General features: G+C 43.3%; 1 protein-coding gene across 1 annotated transcript in view; it reads right to left on the reverse strand.

The window, feature by feature from the left end:
* The window catches only part of TRIM2 (tripartite motif containing 2), a 212,280-nt gene extending 189,092 nt beyond the window's left edge, over positions 1-23,188 (reverse strand). The window contains exon 1 of the mRNA XM_011969381.1: positions 23,035-23,188. The gene's annotated coding sequence lies outside the window, so the exon portion shown is untranslated. The remainder of the gene's footprint in view (positions 1-23,034) is intronic.
* Positions 23,189-24,660: the final 1,472 nt, after the last annotated feature.

Here is a 24,660-nt window from a genome sequence, read left to right on the forward strand (position 1 = left end):
TTGAGAGGGAGTCTTGCTCTGTCGCCCAGGCTGGTGTGCAGTGGCACAATCTCAGCTCACTGCAACCTCTGCCTTCTGGGTTCAAGTGAGTCTCTTGCCTCAGCTTCCCGAGTAGCTGGGATTACAGACGTGTGCCACCATGCCTGGCTAATTAGTGTATTTTTATTAGAGACGGGGTTTCACCATGTTGGCCAGGCTGGTCTCAAACGCCCCATCCACTCGCCTAGGCCTCCCAAAGTGCTGGGATTACAGGCATGAGCCACAGGGCCCAGCTGGACTCCTGTTTTTTAAGTGGGCTTAGGCGTACCCAGAAAAAAGACTTCATTTCCTGGTTCCTGTGCGATCTGTGGTCATGAGACTATATTTTTGCCAATGGGGTGTACATGAAAATACTGAGTGACAACTTTCAGGGAACCTCGTCTTATGACAAGAGCCAGCAGGAGCCCTTTATGTTCCCTTCCCCATTTTCTTCAAGCCTTTTCCTTCCTGCCGGCTGGAATGTGGGAAATGGCTGGTACTTAGCCACGCTAGCTCCTGAGGCAGAAGCCAGTTGCTGGGGATTCTCCAACAACAAGAGATGCAGCTGAGACCTGGCAACTTTACGAACTAGACTGTTCATCTCTGGAAGATTCCTTTTACTTGAAGAGAAGTAAACCTCACTCTTGATTAAGCTATTTTCATGGATTTTCTGTCACAGCTGAATTAAGTCTTAACTAATACAATAAATAGCACATAGGCTAGGTGCGGTGGCTCACACCTGTAATCCCAGCAATCTGGGAAGCTGAGGCAGGTGGATCTCCTGAGGTCAGGAATTAGAGATCAACCTGGCCAATATGGCGAAACCCTGTCTCCACTAAAAATTCAAAAATTAGCTGGGTGTGGTGGCACACACCTGTGGTCCCCGCTGCTTGGGAGGCTGAGACTCGAGAATCACTTGAAACTGGGTGGTGGAGGTTGTGGTGAACCGAAATTGTGCCTCTGAACTCCAGCCTGAGCAACAGACTGAGACTCTGTCACAAAAATAAAATAAATAAAAATAAACAATAAGTAGCACATGAAATTTTTCTTATTGGGAAATAATTTTAAACCTATAAAGAAATTGCAAGAATAATGCAGATAACTCTGGTATACTCTTGACTTAGATTTACCAGTTGTTAACATTTTGCCACATTTGCTTTATCATTCCTTTTTTTTTTTTTTTTTTTTTTTGAGACAGGATCTCATTCTGTCTCCCAGTCTGGAGTGCAGTAGTTTAACTAGAGCTCCCTACAGCCTCAACATTTTGGACTCAAACAATCCTCCCACCTCAGCCTCTCTGGTAGCTGGGATTACAAGTGCACGCCACTGCACTTGGCTAAGTTTTTATTTTTTGTAGACATGAGGTCACACTATGTTGCTCAGGCTAGTCTCAAACTCTGGGACTCAAGTAACCCGCCTGCCTCTGCCTCCCAAAGTGCTAAAATTATAGGCGTAAGTGACTGTGCCTGGCCCTGCTTTATATTCTTAATATCTTTCTCTTCACACACACATATAAAAATTTTAACCATCCTAGAGTGAAGTGCATGCCCTTTACTCTTAAAAAAATGTCTTTTTTTTTAGAGGTGGAGTCTCACTATGTTGCCCAGGCTGGAGTACAATGGCTATTCACAGGCACGATCAGGGTGCACTATAGCCTCAAACTCCTGGGCCCCACTGATCCTCTCAGATGGGACTACAGGTGCATACCAGAGCACCCAGCTGCCCCTTTACTCTGAAATACTTTACTGTGTATTTCCTAAGAGTTCCCACATAACCAGTTATCAAATTCAGGAATTTTCACAATACAGCACTGATACCCAGTCTATAGTTCATATTCCAACTTCACCAATTATCCCAATAATGTCCTTTCCAGTCCAGGATCCAATCAGGATCACACACTTAATTGTCATGTCTCAGACATCACTTTTTAAGGGAGTATTTTGTAAAAAGAAAGAGGAGAAAACTCCAAATTAAAAAGACATCATGTTGTTTGCATATGTAGCCTATTGCCACTTTGACCTCCTTACTCTTCAAAATTCACCATCTGCCCTTCTCCTGCTATTCAACTCCACCCAGGCCCTGTCCATGGAAGCTTCCTGAGTGTGTTTTCCTAGATCTGCCATGTACCCCCTCCTCCCGCTGTCTCCCAATCCTGTTCAGAGAGTCCAGTCACGGTGAAGGCCACCGTCACGGCCGTGTTAGAATTCTTGCATTGTTCAAGGATAGGGAATATCCGGCTGTGCACATCACTTCCGATAACTGCTCAAGGAAATCAATATGCCGGAAAAACTACACCAGTTGATGAAGAGGTGGGAACTTGGATCATCTAAGCCTCCCGAATGGAAGCGGCATTAAATGGTTACTTGTGTTCTGTTCACATACAGTGGCAATCACTATCTTGCCATGTATTTGATAAAGGTGGCTGAGGAGATATGATTTACTCATCCTTGAGAGTTTATTTTCCTCTCACCTGTCCTTATGGCAAGAACTAGGCTTTCTAATGGCGTTTTATTCACACACTGCAGAGCTCTCTAGCGTCACCGAGCTTATTCTTCAGGCAGTAGTCGAGAAACATAATTTTTTAAACTAATGAAATTCAGTGAGATGAATAATTCGTGAGTATATTGCTGCTGAAATCACCGCCCTGCTCTCAGGAAACTGTTCTGGAGGAATCCTGGTGCTGGCAGGCTGGCTGCAGCCCTGGGAAGGGGCAGCCTGTCTGATCTGTGGGCGACAAGGCCCTGCTCCTTTGCACATCCGGTGGGGGCAGGGGGCCTGACCAGGAGCCAGAGAAGCCCTCACACTAACAGCAGGTACTGGGAGGTCTAGGAGGTGCTTATGTCCTTCTCTCTCTGTTCACCCTGAGTCTCAGGACTGATTCATGGATCTCATCCCAGGAGAGGAAAGAAAGAGGGAAGGGATGGAAAGGTCTGGCTTTCCTGGCAAATGGAAAGCATCGACCACACTTTCAGGGAGGGCCACCGTTCTTACGCTTCTGGTGTTTCTAAGTCAATGGCACGGCCACATCTTCCAACTGCAGGGCCACTGACTTAGAATCACCAGAAGTGGAAGGAGAAGGAGAAATAAAACCCACAGGCAATGCAAGAGTTTCCACTGAAAATGGTGCTGTCCTTAAGATGACAGACCTTGGATGCTAGACCTCAGACCTTCGCTGCTGGGTGGTGCTCTGCTATCGGGCACTTCAGGCACCCACGAGGGCTACTCCCACCCGGGGACCTGGGGCTTCTGCTTCTGTCCCTCCTGTAGCCACCTTGAGAATGTGGTGCTTGCATTTCCTTTTGTTTTTATACATTTATTAATTATTATTATTATTATTGTATTTTGAGACACAGTCTCACTTTGTTACCTAGGATAGACTGCAGTGGCGCAATCTTGGCTCTGCAACCTCTGCCTCCCAGGTTCAAGCAATTCTTCTGCCTCAGCCTCCTGAGTAGCTGGGACCACAGGCGTGTGCCACCACGCCCAGCTGATTTTTGTATTTTTAGCAGTGATGGTGTTTCTCCATGTTGGTCAGGCTGGTCTTGAACTCCTGACCTTGGGGATCCACCCGCCTTGGCCTCCCAAAGTGCAGGGAGTACAGATATAAGCCACCATGCTTAGCCTTATTATTATTATTATTATTATTATTATTTTGAGATGGAGTTTTGCTCTCGTCGCCCAGGCTGGAGTGCAATGGCACGATCTGGGCTCACTGCAACCTCCGCCTCCCGGGTTCAAGCCATTCTCCTTGCCTCAGCTTCCCAAGTAGCTGGGACTACAGGCATGTGCCACTACACCCAGCTAATTGTTTATATTTTTAGTAGAGATGGGGTTTTACCATGTTGCCAGGCTGGTCTCAAACTCCTGACCTCATAATCCACTCCCTCAGCCTCCCAAAGTGCTGGGATTACAGGTGTGAATCCACCCCTCTCGGCCTCCCAAAGTGCTGAGATTACTGGTGTGAGCCACGGTGTCTGGTCTATTTTTTAATTTAAGAAAATTTAAATAGTGGTAGGGGCTCACCATGTTGGCCAGGCTGGTCTCAAACTCTTGGCCTCAGGCAATCCTCCAGACCCCAAAGCGCTGGGATTACAGGCGTGAGCCACTCCATGCTTGGCCTTTCTGGGCGTTGAATCTGATAGTGCAGACACCAGTGCTCTGCCTTCTGGGCCCTTCCAGCACTCCCTCCTCAACCCCTAAGCCTTGAGTGTGCGAATGGCACAACTGCAGGTGAGGGCGATTAGAGACACTTAAACCCAGGCCGAAGAGTGTCGCTTTGCACTCCAGCCACATCCCCATGCCTTTAGCTGGTAAGGAAATTTTTGAAACCTCGTTAAATCAGGGGTGATAACATGACATCAATCATTTTGCACAGGTTAAAATCCATTCTCTTCCCAAGCCCCTGGAGACGTGGCCCCAAGGAATCCTTCTACCTCCCACATTCATGCACTGTGCTTGTTTCTCTAGCTCTAAGTCACTGAGCTCTTTGCTGTCTCTGTCTTGAACCCCTGTTGTTCCTTCTGCCTGGAACACTGCTCTCCAGATCTTCATTACTGAGGTCTCAAAATGATACCGCTTCACTCCTTCTCGAACTACCCCCTCTAAAGCCACCACCTCCCTCAACTCACTGCAAACTCTGCCTCCTGGGTTCAAGAGATTCTCCTGCCTCAGCCTCCCAAGAAGCTGAGATTACGGGCGCCCACCACCATGCCTGGCTAAATTTTTGTATTTTTACTGGAGATGGGGTTTCACCATGTTGGTCAGGCTGGTCTGGAACTCCCAACCTCAGGTGATCCGCCTGCCTCGGCCTCCCAGATTGCTGGGATTACAGGCATGAGTCACCGTGCCCGGCCTCAATTCTTGCTAATTGAAACTTTGCTGTGTTAAAGTGTGCTGGTAGGATTTGTGAGGGGTGCAGAGCTACATCAGACATGATCAAATATCAAATAGGTATGGGATAAGTATCCACAGTCGTTTACTTTTGGCCACCTGGGCATGGAAAACGCTGACCCTCCCCAGATGCTGGATATGCTGATTCAACAAACTCTTGGGACCTGCTGTCCCACAGCCTCGGTCCTAAGGCTGACAACCCATCCTTACTAAAAAAGGGAAGGTGGGCCTGTGAAGCCTATCTTGGGAAAGCCACTTACTTTTTCTAAGATCTCCATTTCCTCATTTATAAAAAGCAGCTAATGGTAGTTATGAGTGTAAAGTAAGATAATAATAGTCTTAGCCTGGTGCCTGCCAAGTTTACTGATCAGGTGTCCGTGGTTATAGCTAATATTATAGCTAGTTGGGCAGCCCACCAGTAGCCCTTTGCGTGATTAGAAAAAGGTGTCCCTTTCTCAGGGCTGGCATAGCCCTAAACAGGGTGAAGGGCTTGGTGAGCGAAGGGACAGCTGTTTTTACCCCCTGGTTGAGCTCCCTGGCATAGGGGTCAATCTGGACATCATATACAGGCCTCTGAGTAGGTTTCCCAGGCTCACCTTCATCCCCACCAAATTTCCCAAGAGGAGTAAAAGCTCCAGAGCTCGCCTACAATTTAGCATGTGGGTGAATGTGCTCAGCATTCAAAAAGCAGTTGTGTGGTACTAACCAGCTTGTGTTTGGGGGTTGCTGTGGCAGAACTGCAGGATTTTTTTAAAAAGCAACCATGCAGCAGATGCTTTGCAACTAATCTGCTCCCTGCCACCACCCCCAACGCCACCCCTCTTATGGCCACGCTGCCCTGCACCATCAGCCTGAAGCTCATCAGGCTGGGGTCCAGTTAAACGCCATTCCTAGTGTTCAAGGGATACCAGACAATTATATTGATTAGTTTAAAAACATATTCTAATGAACATATTCATATTCACTAAAAAGTGGTGATAGAGATGGTGACTAATTTGTCAATGTAGATTAACTTATTTGTTACAATCAGAATGAAAGTTATTTTATAACTGAGGTTGATTAAACCTTGTCTTGTCTCTTACTCTTCATTTTCCTTCTCCTCCACCTCCCTTTTCCCCCTCTTCCTCCTCCTTCTCCTTCTTCTTCAGTTAAAAGGCTAACACTGTTATCCTCAACAATCAGGCCATTCACTTCAGCATGTATTTTGCTATGCAGTGGATTGAAATGTACCATCCACATCCCAGCTGCAGGCGCCATTAATACATCCATGGATGGCCACACAAGCGCACATCTGTTTTTTAGATGCAGATGAAGTTAGAATGTGCCTGATTGTGTAGACGGCCATTGTGGAGAGACACGTGCCTCACTCACACAAAGTGCTGTGCTATAGAGGAAAATGAACATGGTTACATGTCCCATATTTAGGCATGGAAAGATGCCACATGTAGACATTTGGAAATCTTGAAAATTCAAATACATTCCAATTATAGACTATGTGCAAGGCTGGAGAAATATTTCACAAAGTTGGTTCTTTTGTTAATGTTAGAGTGAAGAATCACAGAGCGCTTTCATCAACATTAAAATCTTTACACATTCTGTGGCTTAATTTTTTTTCTTTTTTTAGTAAAACATCATATAAATACATATACACTCATATATACAATACACACACACATACAGTTGTATACATTTACAAAACTTGATAGTTTTGTAACCAGAAAAATGATAGGTCAAAAAATGATACCTCAAATAGGCAAGTGAAATTAAATCAAAAGTCACATACCAAGGTAGATTGTAATAAGCAGAGCATAGTACACAGTTTATCTTGGAATAATCTGATAACTAAGCCTACTGTCTCCCAGATAACAAGTGTAGGGAATTGTTAAATAAAGCAAACAGGATAGGTTAAATGTGTACATTAAAGCGTGGTGTGGGAGTCTATATTTTCTGAGGCAGGTCAGTCACAGTGAAGACTCTGCCTGAAATATTGGCCCCAAGTGTGTCATGAGTAACAGCCTCTCCTCTTTTCAATATGTATCAAGTTCTTGAAGAGAACAAGATGCCTCCACTGTGGAGGGATTTTTTAAAATCAAATGAAGCTCTTAAAGAATTTTGAATAAGTGTTAGGTTAGAGCAGAGAAGAATCAACCCTTTGAGAATGTATTTTAAAGACTTTTTTTTTTCGAGGTAAGTCTCACTCTGTCATCCAGGTGGGAGTGCGGTGGTACAATAGCTCACTGTAGCCTCGGCCTCTCAAGCTCAACTGATCCTCCCACCTCAGCCTCCTGAGTATCTGGGACTACAGGCATGTGCCACCATGCCCAGCTATTGATTGATTGATTGATTGATTGATTAGTAGATACAGGGTCTTGCTATGTTGCTCAGACTGGTCTTGAACTCCTGAGTTCAGGTAGTTCCTCCCAAAGTGCTGGGATTACAGGTGTGTGCCACCACACCCAGCCTTTAAGAACTTCTAAAAATGCAATTAAACCAACTACTATATACAAATATACTTTTTAATTTAAGAAACATTATTTTATATCTTTAAGCCTACTCGACTGATTTTCTTTGATTTTTTTTTTTTCAGAAAAACTTTTTTGACACTCGCTTCCCTCCCCACCCAACTGGTTTTATTTGAGAAAATGTAAAAACGTTTTGAGTTATTTCCAAAAAATGTTTTGAGTTATTTCTACAGTGTTAATCCCAGGCAATCATGATTATCTAATATGTATGTTATTAAGATCATTTTCATCTAACTCTGTGGTTCCCAGTGCCTGCCTTTGGTCACTGCCTGTCTTTGGTCACCTTTTTTTCTAGTTCCAAAGCGATAAATGCTCTTTGCAAAAATTCATATAACATCCTACCACAGAGAAATCATTACTTAACAATTTAGCATCATGCCAGATGGTTTCCTAGGAAAACATATTATCAAAACATTACTTATGAAAACAAAACAATTTATGTAATTTATTATTCATTTTGCCTTCTTACCAAGAATATATCATGGATAACTTTCCTTATAAAAATACTTAGTTCTATATACTCATTTGTGTGTGTGTGGTTGCATAGCATGCTATTTTATGAATGTAGCACAATGTATTTAACCAATTCCCTAATGTGAGTAAATGAATATAAACAAATGCGAAAAAGAAAAAAAAATCCTTGCACACACACCTTTGCAAATTTTTCCTATTTAAAATGGTTACTTATAAGTAGCTGGCTACATTTTCTCTATTTTTAAAAATCATAAATAAACCAAGAATTAATTAATGGCAAGGAAACTGGCAAATGAGCCTCGAAAAGTACATGTTTTTATATTTCATGTTATCTAACACTTATGTGTTTTACCATTTCCTGTGCTTCCAAGTCAGAAAGTCTGCAGAAGAGAAGTTCTGGGCCGTGGGATTCAGGATCACGTTCAACAACCCCCGGAAGCCTAGGACCACCGGGGGACAGAACCCCACGCCTGTGTCCTTTAAGTTCGGCGCTGTTTGTGAAGGTTTGACCTGAGTCTCCAGCTCTTTTCTCCTGCACTTTTCTCCAGGCAATTGCTTTTCTCCTTCCAGTTACTGTGGAGGGTGTAGGATTCATTGCACCCCCATAGTTTTATACTTGTCCCAGGGGCAAAGGGAATTCAAGAGCTGAGAAAGATCGTATGCTATTTCTAAGTATGGTGGTAAACTGAAAATAAATAACTTGGTAAGACTGCGGGAGTAAAGTCAAACATGAAAACTGAGTAAGACTTCAAAATAAACGTTGTTTCTTTGCCATTTTGTTGGACAGTTTTTGATCCTTTTGTAACATAAAATTTTCATTCAGGACTTCTTTCCATGTTGCAATTTGCCATTGCATCATCCTCAAATCATGGTATGTTTTTCAATGGGTTATTTGTTTAGAGACTTTTTTTTTTTTCCTTTTCTTATTGCCAAATTCCGTGAACAATGAATTACTTCAGTGGGAAACACCATACCCGCGGTAAGATCATGTGTGCAATTGTATTCCTTTGTGCTTTCATTGGTTTGGTTATGTGTTGTAAAAGAAAGCATTCTTACAGTACAAAACCGATAGACTGTGATGAAAAGAAATAAAATCCAAATGTGTTTTTTACCTCCCTGTACATTGTGCTATTCACCTTAATGTGGAGTCACCAACTGCAGGGCTTAGGGAACTTGACCAAGGTCATGCAACTAGTAACTAGCAGAGCCAGGATTTAAACTCAAACATTCTGGCTGTAGGGTTCATACTCTTGAGATCACTATATGGCTAATTTTACCACACACACCCTGCCAGCCCTGTGGTTAAGTAAAATGCTGAAAAATTAACAGCGTGTACTCAAGAGGAGAAATTTAATCGGAGGTCTCCAGACAGACCCCTGGGAGGTGGAAGCATACCAAACTGAAAGCTGGAGATTACAGTGAAGTCTGTATACTGAATGGTAGGCGTTCCAGATTCTGTTCCATTTCATGCCCCTAGAATGTGGAAGTTACTTTTATCTATCCCAAACGAAAGTATTCTTAGGAGGCTTCTTAGTCTTAGAAGAAACTGAATGGTCCCATTAAAGAAAAATACATCTGGGCGTGGTGGCATAAGCCTCTGTAGTCCCACCTACATTGGGGCAGAGGCAGGAGCATCACATGAGCCCAGGCTGAGGTTGAGGTTGCAATGAGCTATGATTGTGCCACTGCACTCCAGCCTGGGTGACGGAGTGAGGCCTCACCTCCAAAAAAAAAGAAAAAGAGAGAGAGAGAGAAAGAAAAGTAAGAAAGAAAGAGAGAGAGAGAGAGAGAGAGAGAAAGAAAGAAAGGAGAGAGAGAAAGAAAGATGGAAGGAAGGAAGGAAGGAAGGAAGGAAGGAAGGAAGGAAGGAAGGAAGGGAGGGAGGGAGGGAGGGAAAAATCCTTCCAGCACTGCCTTTCGGGGTCACCCAAAGAAAAACCTAGATTACTGCCAGATCACCCTACAAAGGTTACCAAACCCATCAATCACACAAAGACTCCAATCAAGTGTCATAGAACCTCACTCTTAAATACAAATCGATAGTCAGAGATCACTAGACATTTGTGAAAACAAAAAGTCTGAAACAAATAAACAAAAACAAACAGAAAAAAGGAACTCAGAGGATACAATACAAGGAGTAGAAGAAAAGTTTTTAAAAGTTCACTATATTTAATATGTTCAGAGCAAAAAAAGATATTGCATCCATGAAATAAGAACAGGATTTTTTTTTTTTTTTTAAAGAACAAGGAGTGAACCCTTGGAAATTAAAAGTTTGAAAAGAGAAGATTTCAATGGCATTAAAGATAAGAAAATTAGAGGATCAATCTAAGTGGTGCAGTTTCAAGCCAACTGGAGTTCCAGAAGAGAGAACAGAGAAAATAAAAGGGAGATTAGCAAAGATAAAAATAGAAGACATCTTCCCATAAATGAGAGGCATACATTTCCATATTTAAAAGAGCCAACTGATCAAAATAATTAATAGAAATCATGGCAAGTCACCATGAAACATGAGAATACACAGTGAGAAAAAACAGTTTACAAGGAAGGAAAAGGAGAGTGAGGATGGCTGTGGAGAACCCAGCAGCAATGGTAGAGACTAGAAGGAATACAGGGCATAGTGGCGAGTGGTACAGAATCAAGGAATCACCTACAAAATTCCAAAGAAAAACAATTTTTTACCTGAGGATTCTATATCTAGCCAAACTATGAAGTGTCAGGGTAGAATAAATACATTTTGACACTTTGAGAGGCTTAGATGGGAGGATGGCTTGAGCCTGGGAGTTCGAGACCAGCCTGGGCAACATGCCAAGACTCCATCTCTATAAACAAACAAACAAAAATAGCCAGGTGTGGTGGTATGTGTTTGTAGTCCCAGTTATTTGGGAGGCTGAGGCGGGAGGATCACTTGAGTCCAGGAGGTCGAGGCTGCAGTGAGCCATGATCATGCCACTACACTCCAGCCTGGGCAACAGAGTGAGACCCTGCCTCAAAATAAATAAGTAAAAATTTAAAAATTAAAAAGCAAGGGGCTCAAAAATTACCTTCCATGTATCCTTTCTGAAGAAACTACTGGAGGATTTATTTCAGAAAAACAGAATTAAACCAAGAAAGGAAAATATATGGGGTTCTAGGAAAAGAGAATCTAATATAGAAGAATTACAAAAGCAAGCCCCAAACAATAGCATCTTGGGGTGGAAATAAAACCAGTCCAAATTGGGGTGGGACTGAGAACTAAGAGAGGAAAATCTCAGAAGGAGTGGAGAAGTAGAACCCATAAAGTGTTGGGAACATTTTGAATGAAACAAAAAACTTTAATAATCATGTGACATATCTGTTGGAGCATTTGAAGAAAACTAACAATAAGCCCATAGAAAATCTAGCAGAAAAAAAATGAAGTAATAATTAGCTCTGGATAAAACAAAACAAAACAAAATCCAGCTTATAAAAAGAAACACAACTATTGTAAACTCCTTGACTCAGCAGTGACAATATTTACATGGTCCTGGTAATACAAATACAGATGTAATCAAGACTTGTACTAGAATTAAGTTATGGGAAAGGAAAGACAGAAAGTAGAGTGCAGAAGAGAAAGCTAAGTTCTCATCTACTATAACTGAGAGTCAACAGATAATGCCAAAAATTGATCAATCATCAGTAGTACATGTATATTCGAAGACATTTCAGGAAGGATATACGAGAGGCTGGTAATACTGGTTGCTTGCCAAGAGAAAATTCGGGAGGCTGGGGACCAGGGTAGGAAAGAGACTTTGATTGTTTTTATCTTTTTTTACTTGAATGTTGAACTATGTAAATATATTACTTATTTGAATAAAAGAAGGAAAAATGTGAGAGAAATAGCAGAAAGAAGACAATTTTTAGAAACATGGAAGCAACTAGCAGAAGAATGGCTAAGAATGTTGAAAGGGGTTGTCTTTAGGGAGGAAGACTCTTTTAGTAAGGAGAAAAGAGACGCTGTATTTGGATATAAGCTTTAAAAAGTACCATCTTATTTTTAAAAATTAAGTTCATGTGAGCCGGGCATGGTGGCATATGCCTGTAAATGTAATCCCAGCACTTTGGGAGACTGAGTTGGAAGGATTGCTTGAGGCCAGGAGTTAAAGGTTACAGTGAGCTATGATCGCACAACTGTACTTCAGCTTGGGAGACAGAGGGAGACCCTATCGCAAAACAAAACAAAACAATTAAGTGCATGTGTTTATAGAAGTAAAGAGTTATGAAAACAATGTTAGAATATGAGAACTGCTTCTTTTCAGGGAGAAGTTAGCTTAATTGTACAGATAAACTAAATTAGGTAAAAAAAATACTTGCCACAGTAAGAAATTTGTGCAATCCCAAGTCAAGTGAGCAAAATGCTAATACTGTTAATAACATTTTTTTTTGTTTTCCCACAACATTGTCTTAAAAGGTACAGTCTAAAATGGATTTGTATGTGAATAACAAAAATACAGCTGAAATCACAAAGCAGGGATATGTTTCCTAGGCTTCTTTAGTTTGCAGCACGTTTTAAGATGTAAATCGGCTGGGCACGATGGCTCACGCCTGTTATCCCAACACTTTGGGAGACCGAGGTGGGCAGATCACCTGAGGTCAGGAGTTTGAAACCAGCCTGGCCAACCTGGTGAAACCCCGTCTCTACTAAAAATACAAAAATTAGCCGGGCATGGTGGCACGCGCCTGTACTCCCAGCTACTCTGGAGGCTGAGGCAGGAGAATTGCTTGAACCTGGGAGGCAGAGATTGCAGTGAGCCGAGATCATGCTATTGCATTCCAGCCTGAGCGACAGAGCAAGACTCTGCCTCAGAAAAAAAAAGAAAAAAAAAAAAAAAGATGTAAATCTAGGTTAGGTGCAGTGATTCATGCCTATAATCCCAGCACTTTGGGAGGCTGAGGTAGGAAGACAGCTTGAGGCCAGGAGTCTGAGAGCAGCCTGGACAATATAGTGAGACCTCATCTCTACAAAAAAATAGTAATAATAGATTAGCCAGGCATGTAGTCGTTCCAGCTACTCAGGAGGCTGAGATGGGAGGACTGCTTGAGCCCAGGGGGTGGAGGTTGTAGTGGGCCAAGATTGCACACCTGCACTCCAGCCTGAGCAACAGAGCAAGACCCTGTCTCAAAGAAAAAAAAACTGATGTAAATCTAGAAACGGACCCCATTATAATTTTAGAGAAGCAATAATCTACAAGTTTCAGATATTTACAGTAACCACTGAGTTTCATTAAATCAACTACACAAAGTAGTCAAATGTGGCTACATACACTCAGGTAAAGATTATTTTTTTCCCAAATATTCTTAGAAAAACTAGAGTCTTACCTGATAGGATTCCACTTCCAAAAAATCTCTTACTTCTTAGAAAGACACCCTTTTCACCCTCAGTTCTGGAGAGTATGGTACATGTCCCAACCCGTTTCTTTAATTCACATAACTCAGTGTTAACTGATCACTTGGGCACAAGTGGCCACATGAAAATTCCCCTCAGGTGGCATCTTGGGTTCAAGCCCTATAGTCTGTTGGTGCTGCCTCACTGGAAAGAAGAGCTCTTCCTATTACTGAGGTGTGGTGTAACTCAAGGCTACAACAGAGGCCAATGCCTGAAGTCCACTTGCTCTGCCACAATTCAGAAACTACTGTTTCTCATTTACTCATTCATTGTAATGGCTAATTTTATGTGTCTATGTTCCTGAGCCATGCGGTGCCCAGATATTTGGTCAAACATTATTCTGGTTATTTCTATGGGGGTCTTTTTGCCTAAGATTAGCATTTTTATCAGTAAAGCAGATTGCCCTCCATAATGTGGGTGGGTCTTATTTAACTAGTGAAGGTGCCACTGGAACAAAAGGATGAATGCTTTCCTGTGTAAGAGAGAACTTTCCAGCAGATGGTCTGTGGACTTCAGCTGCAGCATCAGTGCTTCCTGACTGAAGGCCTTGGAATTGGAACCTTGGTTTTTCTTGGGTGTTTAGCATGCTGGCCCATCCTACAGATTGGACTTGTCCATCTCCATAATCCTATGAACCAATTCCTTATAATAAATCTCTGTATATATCAATATCCATATCATCTATATCTATATCATCTATATATCTATATGTATATATCACCCATTAGTTCTTTTTTTCTGGAGAATCCTGATACACTCCATTCAAACAACTATTTCTTGAAGATGTACTATATGCCAAGCAGTAAGCTAAATGACTAAGTGTCAGAATAAAGAGTTAAAACTACAGTCCTTACCCTTGAAAGTTTAGAAATTTGGCAAGAATGCAGACAACAAATAGCTTTTCCTTAAAGTAAGCTGGCCAAGTTGGTCCCACGCAGAGAAAATATACACATGAATTTCATTTAGGAGGTTTATGCTTAATCATAATCAGAGTCTGGCCAAATTTGCTTAAGCACTCATTTTTTTCTAGTGAATGGAAGTTTCCAGTGAACTATTGCAACTTTTTGTTCCCTAATAAGTTAGCCTCAGAGGACAATTGTACATTGATTTGCTCTTGATCCATGGAGCCATCCTTACTAATGCTTTTGTGTAGTCTTAGACATAATTGACCACCTTGGAATACTGCCCAATATTCAGTCATCTAGGAAATTTGTTGGCCCTGCCTTGTAGCCGTTGGCCTGTGAGAACCAAATGACACAAAGAAAACTAATAAGTGTACTAGCGTTGTCTGTGAGAGTTCTTTGAGCACGAACCACTCACTAAGCAGGGAACTCCAAGGGGAGCAGAATATTCCCAAGGATTTTGCTGTGCATCATGTCGTATGCAGAGTATATCAGGAAGAGCAATGGCTTTAAAGTCAGACAGATATGACTCCAACTCCTACACCTGCTTCTTAATAGCTAGCGACTTTGCAGAACGTATTCAATCTCTCTAAGCTTCAGTTTTCTCATCTCTAAAATGAGGACGATAATACCTTTTCACAGGATTCCTGTTAAGGCTGAATGGGATCATGCACAAACAGTGACAAGAATGATGCCTACCATACAGCACGTATGTTCAATTCATGGAGGTTCTTTCTAGCACAAAGCTTTGGTGTATCTTTGATTCATCTCTGTGCTTGTAAAAGCAGTAGGGGCTGGTTATAAACATTTGCTTGCAAAGTGTTTCTGTATACATACAGTCTCCATCTGAAAATTTAGTATTGCGTTTTTAGAACAAATGAGCTATTTTAGTTTAAAGTACAACAAAATCTTTGTTCCTCAGAATACTAGAAAATGAGCAGTAAATGGATGTCCGAAAGGCTGGCCAATGAAGAGTTAATCACATTGGCAAGATGAGCATGCCTAGTCTTCCTCTCCCTCCCAGGGAAACATAAAAATGCAATTGAAAGAACAGAAATTGAAGTCATTATTGTTTGTGAGCCAGACAGCTAGCTCCCAACCCTCCCCTCCCCTTTTTAAAAATGAAGCCTGGCCAGGCATGGTGACTTACGCCTGTAACTGCAGCACTTTGGGAGGCTAAAGCAGGAGGATCAGATCACTTGGGCCCAGGAGTTTGAGATCAGCCCCCGGCAACATACAGAGACCCTTGTCTCTACAAAAAAATAAAAATAAATTTTAAAAATTACCCAGGTGTGGTGGTGCATGCCTGTAGTCCCAGCTACTTGGGAGGCTGAGATAGAAGGATCACTTGAGCCTGAGAGGTTGAGGCTGCTGTGAGCCATGATCACACTACTGTACTCCAGCCTGGGCAACAAGGTGGGACCTTGTCTCAAAACAAACAAACAAACAAACAAACAAACATCCCTTGAAGCTTAGATGACCAGCATGGTGGCTCACGCCTATAATCCCGCACTTTGGGAGGCTGAAGTGGGAGGATGCCTTGAGGCCAGGAGTTCAAGATCAGCCTGGACAACATAGTGAGACCCGATCTCTTTAAAATGAGGGCTAGAAAACTCTAAAAATCTCAGTAGTAGCTCACAAGACTTATTTGTTTCCTTTGGAGAAGCTAACGAGATTGGTGATTTTTGCTAGCCTGTCTCAAAAGCGCGAATTTCTAGAACCTTGAAGCTTTGTTGTAGCTTTTTTTCTGATTCATCTTTGTGCTTGTAAAAACAGTAGAAAAGTGTTAGATAACACAGCTTACTCTACTCAATTACAGTGCTTAACAAAGACTAACTCAAGGGAATTAAGGAAAGAGGAGAGGGAAAGCAGGGGAAATTTTCAGAGAAATATTTCACTTAGAAGGTCATAAAAAGATGGTTCGAAACTGCAGTGTAAAGATTGTAACTGACTCATATTCCAAAAATTGCACTAAAGAGTTTTGGGAAGTTGTAAAATAGAGATGTAACAATGGAAACATTACTCATCATGAAACCAAAAAGCATAGTAAAGTTGTAACTCTTACTTAAAATAGCTAAAAATAATGGGTTGTGGGAAAATGTTCAAGAATAATATACTAATGGAAATGGAAATAGATGATCCTATGTATTTGATAAATATTTTCAAGTACTGAATTTTTTCAAAGTTTATTTCTTGTGGCATCAACTAGTAGGCATAGCTTATTACATTATTAAACTCAGAGCTACTGTTAGCTCTTCAGAAAGGCTGGAGATAATGCAGTGCTGACCATAGACAGCATGGTTTACTGACAAACCATCTTGGGAGACAGTCTTCTTACAGATTTAGAAAAGTATATTCAAATTTTGATGAATCTTTTCTAGTATTAAAGTTTGAGTTACAAGCACAAGAGAGAAGAAAAAAAAATCTAAGCAGAGATTCAAATGGTCATATAAGAATTTTTGGCTGGTGTAGTGGCTCATGCCTGTAATCCCAGCACCTTGGGAGACTGAGGCTGGAGGATCACTTGAGCCCAGGAGTTCAAGACCAGCATGAGCAACATGGCGAGACTCTGTCTTTTCAAAAAATAATTTTAAAAAATTAGCTGGGTGTGGTAGTGCACACTTGTGGTCCCAGCTACTTGGGAGGCTGAGGCGGGAGAATCACTTGAGCCCAGAACCAGACAGCAGTGACCCATGATCACGTCACTGCACTCTAGCCTGAACGACAGAGTGAGATACTGTCTCTACAAAAAAAAAAAAAAAAAAGATTTTGTAAAAATTCTATCAACTTTTAATATAAAGTGGTAAAAAAAGCTTTCACTTCCTAGAGCCGAGATAGGGTGGCTTCATATGGTCTTCAGAACAAGTTCGAAGTCCTCATTCTGATATTGAAGCAAGATAGAGTTCCATTTTATGTCTTTGTCCTGAAAACAATACTCATCACAGATTAATCATCTGTATGCAATGAACAGCGCCAGACACCTTTATATCAATTTTCTTTAATCCTTAGAACAATCTGCAATGGCTGGGTTGTTCATTTACAGATAAGAAAACTGAGACACTGCATCTTAAGCAAATTGCTCAAGGTCACACGCCTTTGAAATACAAACCCCAACCACTGGTCTCCAAGAAGAAAGCCTGTCTTCTTTCTCCCCATAACAAGTGAGTTGCCAAATCCATGCTCATGCAGCCTTTTGAGCCACTGCTCAAGCTGTTTGCCTTAAGGTGAAAAGTATTTCCACCTTCTCTGCTTACCTTTCCAGTTCTAGATCACCCCTCAAAGCCCTAGAGCCAGCACTCATAACCTGATTGCGTCCAAGAATATCAGTTTCCCCTCTTCTAGCCTTGGTGTAAAACAGACTATCAACACCACTTGTCCCAGCATTTGATTAGTCAGTCTAGCACTCCACCTGACACTGTCTTTGCTTTATCTTTTATCTGTTTTTTTTTTTTTTTTAAATTGTGCAAATATTTCTTCTAAACATGATGGCAAGAGCTAATTTTAAAAAATTGTCACATGCTTCCTTTTCTTTTTTTATTCTCAGTAGGATCAATAGTAATTATTTAACAGATTTAAAGTTTCCTGCATTTTTGTTGCCCATTATATATCACTATACCTTAGGAGGAGAATTTACTTTTTGATTTGCCACTATACAATGATGAAAATAATCTACTTTAAGTAAAATTTCCAATGAAATTGTTTTCACAAACCAATTCTAGTTCATAGGACTGCATAATTGAGCTTCACTATTATTCTTATTAATTTAATATAACAAGAATTATTGATCAGGACAGGGATGAATTGAATAGTTGCATTTTAGCCAACAGTATGAAATTTCCCTTTCATTGATTTTTCTGCTACCACCACCACAAGGTTCAAAGCAACAGATTGGGGTTTTACCTTTTCTCTCTGTCCCTGGACACACTTAAGTAGATCTTCTGTTAAGTCGTAAATTTGTCAGAAAGAAAGAGCCAACAGGAAAGCTCTAGAATAGAGAAGCAACCGGATAAACTACCTCAAGAAAAAACACAAACTGATTGTGTAAACCCTGGCTGACAAGCTCATCAGCCAAAATTCTCTATAGGGAACCTAACATTATCAAGCCAGAAATAGGTAGAGCCTGACATTCCAGGTGCCAATGCAAAGCAGTGGATGCTATTTAACCCTGGACAGGAGGACAGGAATACTGATCCCCAAGGTTGGTCCCATGCCTGAAAGGAGCATGTAGGAAGAACCCTGTGTGCAGCCCATTTTGGGGCACAGCTGTGAGGCTGCTTAGTGGCTCGAAGTGAGGCACTGTGAGACTGTTACATGGGCCTCAGAGCACCCCACTATACATCCCCTGGTCCTCGGTATCTGGTCTAGCTGGGGGCAAAGGCTAATGTGGTGGAATGTGCTAATCTATGATTCCAGGAAAAGAATCAACCACTTTTTTCAGGCAGTCACCGAGAGAGGGACAGAGATTATGCCAGGGTAGAGCATCTCAGCCCCAGCCTATGGTTTTGGCAGCTCAATATTGGGGCTGATGTGGCTTCTGCTCCTCCAATAAATATATTTCTGTGTTTGACAACCAGAATCCAGCCAAACACCTGGATCTTACTTCCTTTCCTTTTCCTTGGGCCATTTACACATTCTAACTTCACAAACTCCCCTTCCCTTCTCACTGATAGTGAAATCTTTGGACTACAAGTCAAAGATTTGACTTTGGAGAACCAAGAGGCTGGCAAAAGAACTGGAGACAGCATGGCCATGGCTTTGGGATTTTTTTGTGTGTGTGACCTTTGGAGAGGTACCTGACACCTGCTCATAGTCACTCTGGTTTTGCCTGCTTAGCCTGTGGGAACTGAAAACAGGCGGCTGCTTAAGGATGCTGATTTCATTTATATACAGCGCAACCTTGCTGAACAATGCTGTTTTGAACAAAGCTGCCTTCTGTGTATCAGCGCTGGAGTAAGTGCGCATCTCCTCTGCACCACATCTCTGCCACCTTGCACACACAGGTCTCTGTGCCATCCTGGAAGGTTCTCAGTGCCTCATGATTGGGAAGGAAGAGAGGTGTCACCCTCGTCTTCGCACTACACCAGGGTGGACAGGCAGGGGCGGGGAACGCTAGAGAGGCAGGTGATCTGCCTTCCTGTACTTCACCAACTGGCCCCACCATCCAAAGTACAACAGTCCCAACCCACAGGGGAGAGGCAGGGAGAATCCAGCCAACTCTCAGTGCTAGTCCGGCTGGATTTGTTTTACCTCTGGTCAAGATATTCTTGTCTGTGCAGAGAGGTGTAGAGTGCTCCTCTTTGGTCATGGAGACATACTATACTCCATGGCTTGTGTGGCTTAGAGAAGGCTAGAGGGAAATTCAAGAGATGAATGAACTGGGATTTTTGGAATCTCATTTGTAAGAGTCATACTTCAACATTGGTGCTGCTTATAAGCTTATATGTACGGTCAATCCATATTCCTCCTCTCCCCTGCAAAAGATGGAGCACCAGGAGGCAGCTTCAGGACACTTCCCAGGCCTCCTGAACCCCATTCACCCCATCTCCACCACCAGTGGAGGGAGCAAGGGAGCTGTGAGTGGCAGATGTGGGGGAGGTGGAAAGCGTGGTTAAGAATGGTTAGAATTATCACTATCTCAGAATCTCCAGGGGGCAGCCTCATTAATTTACAGCCAGGGGAAGATTAGGGAACTAGAAACGTTCCTTTATTCAAACAATCCAGAGAGATCTATGGAGGGGTAGACACTCGGCCAGGAAGACATGACATGCCTTTAGAAAGACTGAGGCCAAGAGATGTGTCTTCAGGTTAAAAGAAAGCATCAAATCATACAACAGAGGCTACAGGAGGCCCTGGGAGAGCTCCCACTCACACCTGTTACCTACAAAGAAGGCAAAACTCTGGTTGTGGTTGCCTATCTGGACGGGGGACCAGCTTTGGCTGGGGTGTTTTGCTTAGCAAGCACGAAACATTTTTAAAGGTTTTACCCTTAATTAGTTGTCAACCTCTAAAGATCTGGAGATGTCATATTCACAAATTTAAAAATCAAAAATTCCAGCTTCCCTTGGCAAATCAGAAGATCTGGCAAAGCTGGCTGACATTGAGCATGGCTCACAAGTAAACCAAGTGAACCCCAGCAGGTCCTGGCCCTCCTCGGACATCTATGCTCCCTGCCTGGCCCTGCAGTGGTAGACTTTGTCCTCTTAGGCATGGACCAATGTTTCTCTACCTAGTGTTTTGCCTGGGGAGCTCCTAGAACATATCCATACCTGGGCTCAGACCAGTTAAGTCAGAATCTTGGAGTCCGGGGAAGGATCCAGGCTCAGAGGAGTTTTTAAGTCCCCAGGTGATTCCAGCCTGAAGCTAGGGTAAAGAATAGCTGGTCTGGGGCCATGAAAGGCAGATGATAAATTGTTCTCTTTTAGATGCTTCTTGGTGGTTAATTTTACTTTTTTGCCATTTTGTAAGTTTTTCATTATATCCAATCAAAATCTGATTTTCTCTTACTCCATCCTTCTCAGCCCCTCACACATTTGACAGTAACGAAGTCGCCAGCCACTCCACCTTCTCTCCCTGAAACAGCCTGGGTTCTTTTAGTCTCTCCTCTTTCTGCCTCATTATTTGATTTCCCCATTCTGAACCCCTTTCCTCCAATTTCTGCATATTCTTTTTAAAGTACAGTGGACAAAATTAGGAACAATACCCTAACCATTATTTTACTAGAGTAGAATTCAGTAGAAGTATTTATTTCTAGTTTCGATATGTCATATGTAATATTTCAGAATCACATTTATTTCTTTTAACATTTCTACTTAATCATCATCTGGTTTTTATTAACAAGAAACTCATGTGCAAAAATCTGAGAAACCCCACTTCAAGATGGAAAACCAAAATTTGGGGCAAATTTTTTCTTTTTCTTTTTCTTTTTTTTTTTTTTTGAGACAGAGTCTCACCCTGTCGCCCAGGCTGGAGTACAATGGTGTGATCTCGGCTCACTGCAACCTCTGCCTCCTGGGTTCAAACAGTTCTCCTGCCTCAGCCTCCCTAGTAGTTGGGATTACAGGCGCCCACCATCACACCCAGCTATTTTTTGTATTTTTAGTAGAGATGGAGTTTCACCACGTTGGCCAGGCTGGTACTGAACTCCTGACCTCAGGTGATCCGCCTGCCTCGGTCTTCCAAAGTGCTGGGATTACAGGCGTGAGCCACCATGCCCGGCCAATTTGGGGCAAATTTAAGCACCAAATGTCAAGCATTATTTTTGAGGCAGACAGACATCAATCTTTCCCCAGGGTCATGACCTGATAAACAAAATTAAAGAGACCATATGTGTCCATATGCACACCATATGTGTACAAGCAATTGGTTAGTGTATTTTTAGGCAAATTCTAAGCTATACTGATTACTACTTTTCTGAGGATTGTTATATTTTAATTTTTCCCTTTGTAGTCTTTCTGTCTTTTCTACTTGCTCTCATTAAGCCAATCCTCAAATGTCAGGTTAAAAGAAAAGCTGCTTGGTGGGAGATGAATTGGAAGACATGCAGAAATCATAGCGTATCTATTAGGCTAGGAGTTAGATATTACTTTGATGGATAGATATTACCCTGTTACACCCATTATATGGATGAGGAAAGGGAGACCTGGAAAGTTTAAATAGCTTGTTCACCGTTCATTGCTCACACTCCCAACGCAGGGTCCTGGCTCTGGTAAGCCCTTCTGGGGAAGGTGAGGTCTTCCATTGGCCATCAGCCCTTGACCGTGGAGGCCAGACACCACATCAAGAAACCTGAGCCTCAGAGACTGCAGTAGTTAGACTTCAGGTCCCATAAGAGAAGAGCCTGCCTCTGTATCACATATTTGGGCCTGCGCCAAATCAACACAGAAATGCACTTGAAACATTAAACAGGACGTTCTGAAACCACGTGACTCTGTGAACCGCTCCTCGGAACCTTTAGGGAAGGGCCAAGGTTCTTTAAGAAATATATAAACCACAGAGACACCCTTGCATGATGCCAGCTCCGTAAAATTAAAACCTTGTCTGGAATTAAATATAAAACTGAGTTGAACTTCAAGATTCCTTCTAGCAATCGATAGTAAGGGGGGGGGGAAAAAAAAACCCACACCCACTCACACTCATATTTTGGGGAGAAAGGAGGGAATTGAAGTCTTGTCACTTCATGTTTGCCCTGCTAAGCACATTGTGCTAAGAGAAGGAAGAAACGAGTTCTGGGCGCCGCGAGACACTGAGGCCCGCAAGGCTCTGAAATCCCAAAGGCGCTGAGATCTCAAAGGAACCCGGACGCGCCCCCTCCCGGGCCCGGACTCTGCGATGCGCGCTGCTCCCTGAGACGCCGCCACGCCCGTGTCCCTGCAGGACCAGCCGCAGCCGCCACTGCGCAGCGCACAAAGGTCCTCACGGGCTGGAACACTGGCCTCATCTCGTTGTTTCGAGCCAACCATAAAACGCGCCTTCTCTCCATTTTCAAAAAGGGCCGGAAAGATCAGGGGCGGGGCAGGGCTGCCTGCCCTGGCTGTCTAGGCCCAAGGTTCTTTCCTTTGTGTGTGGATCCCCAAAGCACAGGGCCGTTCCAAGCCCGATGCTGGCAACCCTGCACTCACGCCCACGTCTGCAGCCTTCGGGCTGTCGCCTCCTTGCCAGTGAGCACCACCTCCAGACGAGGCGTGGCGACGCGCTTCTCGGGGCCCTTCCGTAGCCCCGCCGCACGCGCGCCCGCCTCTCCTATCCCTGCCTTTCTGTCTCCACCACCGGTCTGGAAGCTTTAAGCGCCCAGCCGCCTGCCAGCAGCGCGGGGGCCGCAGATACTCACGTTTCCAATTGTGTCCCGAAGCACGCACTGCCCCCGCCACTGTAATTAGAAGGACGGGAAAGCGCTCTGAGAGCTGCCTTTCAGACAAGCGAGGGGTAAGAAGCAGGCGACCAGCTGAAAGCCCCTCATTTTCTGCAAGTTCACTCAAAATGCTCCTCAGTGCCGCCAGCGCAGCTGCCAAGTTTAATAACTGTGTGAGACAGCCCGCCCCTCCCCCACAAGGAGCCACAAAGATGACAGGCGGGGGACTAAATCCGCATGCCCAGCCGCAGTTACCCGGCCTCAGCCCCAGCGACGCCGCCGCTGGAATGACTGTGCAGGGAACGACCAGGAAAAGGTGCAAATGCCAGCCCTGACCTAGGAATTCTCCACAAACCTCTTTCTTTACTCCGAACAGAAATCAGATCCTTTTCCCAACAGTATTTCTGAGACAAAACAAGAGGCAGGCGCCTTTCCAGGTAACCCAACCTGCATTTCAAATGCAGAAGGCGCTTTCGCAGCAACACTCATCCCTATTTCTACTGGGTTTCTGGGTATCGATGGGATATTCTGCGCACCATGCAAAGCATAAGAAGCTCATTCAACTGCTCTGCTCCCGTTTCAGTCGCGCGCACCAACGCTTGTGTCTGTCCCCAGGACCCTGGCCAACAGAACCTTACTGTCTGAGGGGGCTCCTTGGCAGTTCCTCGTTGATTTGGACCATTTCCAAAGCACGGGCAGCTCCTCAAAAGCGACTCAATCTTGTCAAGCTGGAAGGAATCAGTGGTTCTGTTTTGCAAGTGGAATATCGAAGTAAAGTATTCCACCGAAATTAGTATTTTATAGCATATATATATTTATGTGTGAGAGACTGATCCCGAGCTCACGGCAGCCCGGCGGCCTCGTCCCAGGCCCCTAGTGCCCCGGCTCCGCCCAGAGAGCCCTTCCCCGCTAGGCCCAGCCAGCCACACCTGCCTCTACGGGGGATGGTTTCCCTGGAAACTCCGGAGAGCCGGTTCTCTCTCCAGACACGCGGTTCCCTTGACAACTGCGACTTAGCACTAGGCCTTCTAAGAAGAATGTCCATGAATGCCTGTTTTAAATCACAGATTCAAAGAGATTCACGAGGGTGGTTGGGCAGGAGTAAGATGTCTGTGATTTGGGGGAATGGAAGAGGGACCGCGCGAGCCTGAGTGGGGTCAGTGGCTATCACAGGCGAGGGACTGCGTCGCTCACCCTTCCCTACCAGTGAGTTAATACCTGGGTTTAGAATGAATACATTCTCTTCGGCTTATTTCCTTTTCTCTATTTATTTTCCTTAAGATACTATTTAAACAGTTATTTTGCACCGACAGAGCACTAGCTGGCTCCAGGTAGGAGTGAGGAAAAGCCCATAAAGATGTGTGAAACAGAGGTGAGACTTCGTGGGAATAATACTTGGCTATAGATGATCTCATGCACAGAAATTCAAGAACTGTTTCAAGTACAATCTTGCATCATCAGGCCATGATGGTTATGAAATTTCACTCATGATTTCGGTTGGTTCCTATGGAGAAAAGAGGAAGTGTAGATGAGACTAGGCATATTTATGAAATATTTAAATGTCCACATGCCACCTGGTTCCTTTTGTTTTGGTTTTGTTGTTGT

This window comes from Mandrillus leucophaeus, unplaced genomic scaffold (assembly GCF_000951045.1).
Source record: "Mandrillus leucophaeus isolate KB7577 unplaced genomic scaffold, Mleu.le_1.0 Scaffold888, whole genome shotgun sequence".
NCBI classification, from domain to species: Eukaryota; Metazoa; Chordata; class Mammalia; order Primates; family Cercopithecidae; genus Mandrillus; species Mandrillus leucophaeus.